The sequence below is a fragment of the Hylaeus volcanicus genome, unplaced genomic scaffold, assembly GCF_026283585.1.
Source record: "Hylaeus volcanicus isolate JK05 unplaced genomic scaffold, UHH_iyHylVolc1.0_haploid 12192, whole genome shotgun sequence".
Taxonomy (NCBI): Eukaryota; Metazoa; Arthropoda; class Insecta; order Hymenoptera; family Colletidae; genus Hylaeus; species Hylaeus volcanicus.
This window is the reverse complement of record NW_026533142.1, coordinates 415,740-421,861: the sequence shown is the minus strand read 5'-3', so window position 1 is coordinate 421,861 and position 6,122 is coordinate 415,740. Positions and strand designations below refer to the sequence as shown.

The 6,122-nt window shown below is 36.2% G+C and overlaps 1 long non-coding RNA gene across 3 annotated transcripts; it reads left to right on the top strand.

The window, feature by feature from the left end:
- The first annotated feature begins 4,340 nt into the window (after positions 1-4,340).
- On the top strand, positions 4,341-5,754 carry LOC128882811 (uncharacterized). Of its 3 annotated transcripts, none has more exons than XR_008458570.1 (5): positions 4,341-4,438; positions 4,511-4,721; positions 4,843-5,100; positions 5,219-5,542; positions 5,626-5,754. It is a non-coding gene; the product is annotated as an uncharacterized LOC128882811 (long non-coding RNA). The 3 variants fall into 3 exon arrangements; XR_008458571.1 differs by having other exon boundaries at positions 4,777-5,100; XR_008458569.1 differs by having other exon boundaries at positions 4,511-5,100.
- The last annotated feature ends 368 nt before the right edge of the window (positions 5,755-6,122 follow it).

Below are 6,122 nucleotides of genomic sequence, written 5' to 3'. Positions count from 1 at the left end.
TAATGAAAATTAACGTAGTTGTACCCATTTAACGCGGACAAATAAATTTAACTTAAACATTCACTGTTTGTAAATAATTGATAAATAAAAGAAGGTCATCGCGTGTGCATATCTGTGCGTACGTGTGTGTATATGTAATGTGTGTTTATATATACATTGAATAAATGCTGAACAGTTACAGGCATGAATTTTATGTACGTTGATAAAGATGAACATTCTAACGCGAAACTGAATTATTCATAAGTGTTTCCGATGTTCGTAAACAGTACTAAAAAAGTGTAGCGATAAACCAGAAAGAACGTTGCAAGTTTTACTGTCCTCGTATCTTATCAACCCACCACTGGGAGAGTTGAATACATTTCATTGACTTCCGCCAAGAAGACTGCAACGAGCTTTTGCAATTTGCAAGCAATTCGAGGTTTTATTGCTCCCCGTTATTGCAGACGTTCGATCGGCTGCTGAATATGTATACAATTTTTTTTGTTAACGGAAAAAAATTGGCACAAGCTCGTAGCACCGATGTGAAAAATGTTGCCAACAAATTGCAACGTCGAATCAAACCATATTCATTTACCGCGACTACGGGTTTGCCGAATTGTGCAAGGTTTCTCAAAAAAGCTTTACAATTTTGTACGATGATAAATATGGAGAGTTTATTATTTTTCAAATGGTATTCACATACGGAGGCTTGTATTAATATTCGGACGCAATTATTCATTGTTACAATGTACATCAGATCATAAAAATAAGAATAGTTTTTGTTATGTAAAATGTATATTATATATTGTGTATGTATATTGTATATATTATGTTTGTCAAAAATACAAATTTTATGTATTTAACATGTCGAATTGGTAACGTAACAAACAACTGACTAAACAGCTTATTATTCCTGCGTTGTTTTAATATTCGGATGGTTACAAAATTCTGATGGTGTACATGAAAAATATGGCCTATGTGTGTTCGATATGTTACGTTCTCGTTCTAAATTTCCTTATTTGGAGTCGGATGTGCGCACCCGGTATTCTTCGCGTAGGCATAGGAATTCGAGACCAATGCGAAGCTAGGGCGTAGTCCCTCGGAAATCTCGGAATCGTGCAATGTACTTCCCCGCCACCCCTTGGCCTATGATTTTTGGGTATAAAATGAGTGACGACGAAGGCAATCGGGTCTAGTCAAAATCTAGAAAGGGTTCCGTACACGCCTGTGCGTGCTCTTACGATATTTCTACACGAGGAAACTTAGTGAGATCGGGTTCAAGTCTCCTTCGAGCAAATTTTAACCATACAGTACGTAGTCTACTGTTAGGCATTTATTTTATCGTTGTAGTCGTCCCCCGTTACTCGCGTTCGTGAAGACCGAGAAGGATTAGATTCTAGCTTCGCGGAATCGAAACTATATTTTTAAACTCAGTTCATATTTGTAACATTAGCTTACCATTAGTACACCGCGACAATTACTCTTATAACAATTGTATGTCCCGGTGCATATCAAAATATATATATATTATCATTTTTAATTAGTGTTGATCAATTATAATACCAAGTCCAGTACCCACAAAGGTGTACCTTTGCCGTTCGAAGTACATCAAAAACTGTTACGAGGCCTAATACTAACATTTCCTGCGACTCCCCACGTTAGCCATACGTGGATTCGTCCGCATATCACCTTCCTGAGGCTCCCTACATTAGCCATACGTGGGTTCGTCCTCGATAACCAACCTCCTGGAGCTCCCTACGTTAGCCATACGTAGGTTCGTTTCCGCGTCTACTTCCTCAAGGCACCCAGTGTTGCCTAACAACACTGGTCAAGCCATTAACAAAAACCCATATTCCAATAGAAAACCCCGGCTACGCAGCCGCCCCTTCCGGCTCGTAACAGATAAATTAACATATTAATATTTTGTCGGATAGCCTTTTTGTTTAGTTATACGTCGCAAGCGATTATGCATGTTTTAAGTAATATTTTTAAGTAATTAACTGTAATACAGTTCCATTATTCCAATAATCGTTATTTAATTCTTCTTTTGTTTTGATTGGTGTTGATAACCATAAATCCAAAAATTCTTAATACATTTTATACGAATTTAAGGATTTTGTTCGGGCTCCGTAGGTGGAGAGCAATAGGCTTTACAACCAAAGATTGCGTGAGCGTTCGAACGGCTAGAATCTGTTTATGTAGAGACGCGGTAGCGTCTCGACGCCAAGTACATGAAAAATTATAAAGCCACCCCATATATAACGTGGCGCTACCGCTATCTTTTACTCGTAAAACTGCGATTTCAACCTAACCTGAAACTTCTTTCATTAATATCTCATCACGCCTGCAATATTTTCTAAATTTAAAGGCATTTTTCTCATGTAAATAGCATATAAGCTTTCTAATAAAACCAAAATCAATCAAATCGGTCCACGATCAACTGAGATATCATAATATCATGTTATGAAGCTGTCAGAAACGGCAGTGTTCTTGTTGTTCTTATTCTTATCCTTCAAGGAATTTTTCGTCAACCCTTAGCCAATCGGAGCTAAGGCCATTCGTCGATTCGTCAACTCCTGGAATCAGTCGGTAAAGCTCGTCGGCCACCATAAGAAATACTTGTGTACAGGGTGTCCCAAACATGTTGGAGTTCCTCGAATGGGGTGGTTCGGGAGGTGATTTGAAACAACTTTTTCCTTTGCGAAAATGTCGAATGGGGCTTCGTTAAGCAGATATTAACAAAAAAACCCCGACCAATCAGAGCGCGGATACCGTTGGAGCGGCCGCGGTAGCGATGGCTACGCGCTAGGCGTAGCCGACCTGTCGTCATAGATTCTACGCATATTCAAGCAGCAGATTTTACGGCCGCAAAAGTACGTCTGTATCAAGCATTGCTTTATTTTGTAAGCACCATTTCATTTTGCTTAAACTAAATGAAAGAACTTATCTCCTATGTTATGCACATCATTTTTTAGCTCTTGAATTGCTCTTCCATGTCGCGTATTAAATACTACTAAACAATTACATATTTTTCATTTTATCAATTTACAAAAATCCTAGAAAAAAATTGAAACTTATTAGAAAACAACATAGGAAAAATCTTCTGGTTCACTCTAATTATTGTTCTAAAATTAATATAAATTGTTTAGGGTGTGAAGAATTTAACGGAGGATTTCTCTAAACGTGGACAGCCCTTAATTTTTCATAATCTAAAACAGCTTTATCGAAATTTTCAAGGGCGTGAAACCTTCCGGATTAAGGTGTAGTTCGAACGAACTCGAACGTAACGACTGCCTCAAAGGTAACTAAAATGTCATTAATTATCCAACATGTTTTAAAAGTCTAATATCAATTGGTTAATGCTGATTAATAATGGTTCAATTTATTTATTCATACTAATGTCAAAGTTAGATATTATACGATACATAGAAATTGAAAAAATCAAGACATCGCGCATGTATAAAATGGCCCACCTAGTATAAGTTCACCAAGAATAACTTATAAATGATGTATTATATGATAATTGCAAAAGTTGTATAGTTTCTGTGAGAGTTGGTTTTAGTATGCGTGGAGAGTGAGTTAGGTTGGTATGCGTGGAGAGTGAGTTAGGTTGGTATACGTAGAGAGTGAGTTAGGTTGCTATGCGTGTGAGGAAAAAAGGTACTCCCGTGCCTTGTATGTGCTCGTACGCACTCACACAGCTCTACATCACTGTATACGTACACGAAACTGCAAGGGCTTGCGTATTGTCCTATTTTTGTCTCGACAATGCAAATTTGAGACCTCTCAATAGTCGTTTCCGCTAGATAAATGTTCAAACTTGTGCGCAAGCTCATATAGGTAGTCTACTTTTGCTTTTTTGTGTTATAATTAATAATATTCAGTAGTATTTCGCGATCAAAAGAAGCAATATGGTGGTGCGACAGTGCTGCCGCGTTGTCTGAGCTAACCATTGAGCTCTATCCTAACTGGAGTGTGAACTGTGAGAGAGAAGCCGGTCCGAGAGAGATGCAAGATGAGTGGTTCCGGTGGTACTATCCTATAGCAAATTTATGTGTGGAGGGAGAACAGACTCTTCTTTGTTTGAATTTCGCGGCACTAGGAATTATTTACAGATTAATTATGTACAGATTTGAATTTTATTTCCTTTTTATTTATATGTAAAACGATAGAAACATTAATAATAATGACATATTAATGAAATAGTATACATAATTTACATACCATAATTTAGATCATACAAATATATGTAAGTTTGACGCCTTTTCAAACTTGGTCACCTACACGTCTACGTCATGTACGTAACTAAAGGTGACTGAGTAACGCTCATTAGAAACAACATACCGGCAGCGAGGCATTCGCTGGTCAGCCATTACGTGGCACAGTGCCGACAAACTAAACAGCTACTGTAAAGCCGGAAACATATTTAAATCGAGATACCGACATTGTGTTGATTCAGGTGCGGTATTAGCTTTAAGGTAGTTTTAAGAGTTATTCTAATTGTAAGTGAGAGTTTATATGTGAATTACAGTGATTATTTACTGCAACAACAAGGGTCAATTTATTTTCCACGCCACTCTGCCAAGTTTAATAACCCTCTGATTTCGAGGCTTATATATATACAATTTGGTATAGAGCTAAATTTTATTATTTCTCACAATTCAATTTATATTGTATTTATCCAATTTTATGCGGAAAAGAATCTGAAAGTAACTCACTCGACAATGCTCAGCGATGCTCGGGTAAGTTATGTTACGGCGTACGTTTGTTCCCCCTATACAAATAAATTTGCTATAGGATAATACCGTAACCACCCATTTTGCATTTCTCTCGGACCTCCGTCGCCTCTACTTGTTCCTACAGTTGTTCACACTCCAGTTAGGATAGAGCTCAATGCGTTTGACAGGTACATGTTAGAGTGAGAAATAGCTGGATGCAGGTTATTAAGACAGAAGAAAAAAATTTCACCAGATGCTGCAAGAAATAATCCACAAGAGACAGTAATGTTGCCTTGTAATACGTGTCTGCACGCATTAAAACCATAATAGTAGTTTTATCAGTGCGACATATTTTTTACCTATTACAACAAGAAGAAGAGCATATAAAATCATCAATGAAACAGTAAGTAAAATCCACAATTAAAAGTAGATAGTGTTTACCATTATTTGATAAGTAGTTGTGTGCGCTTAAAGTATATGTACTATCGTTGTAAATTCTTGTACGTTTTCTGTTTCCACAGCCTTTGATTGATCTAAGCAGCTACAGTCATTCCAATAAGAGGAATCGAAGGGATGAATTGCTTGTTTCGTGAAGCAAATAATTTGCTGACGAAGCAACAGTATTTTGGTGCTCTCCAAAAATAAGAGCTACAGCTGTGAAATTCTAATATTTTATCTGAGTGGAGGATATCTAGTAGTAATTATTAAAATACCACAAGAAGAATCGTGCAAGTGTTACAGGAAATACGATAAAGTTTGACAGGTATATTGAAATTTGGTCAGTTAAAATATACTGCGACCTGACAAAGTATACAATGGAAGGAATTAAGTGATCTGTATATAACGTTAGTATGAAAATTGTGATTTCTATTTTTATTTTAAGCTCTACCTTAATTTACAACTAAAATATGGTTTGTATGTGTTACAGATAATTGAAACATAAGTTGATTCGGTGCATATAACAAATTTGCTGGTATTTATATTAATTCATGTGTTGAATGAATAAATGTTTATAATTAATAAATTAATATCATATGAAATATATATATATATATATATATATTCACTTTCATTAAAAAACTGTTCTTTTCCTAATTGGGGAGACTCGGAAGTGTCACCAAAAAATACATTAAACCCGATGTCAAGCTAATTTTAAAGTGACAAGTCGATTTTTGTTGAAAAATGTCGATTTTCACCTAAAAACGTCCGCTTTTCTGCATTCAAACGTCATTTTCTCCCTAAAATACCACCGTAGAATTTTTTTCGACAATATCATTCAAAAGCTAAGACTTCAAGGAAGTTTTTCCCGAGGAGTGCCCGCCAAACAACTATGTATTTAAAACCAAAAAACGGATAAAGAAAACGTCAAATTTGTTAAAATTGTCACAATGTAAAGTTTGACCTAATTTTGCACTTATTAAACCT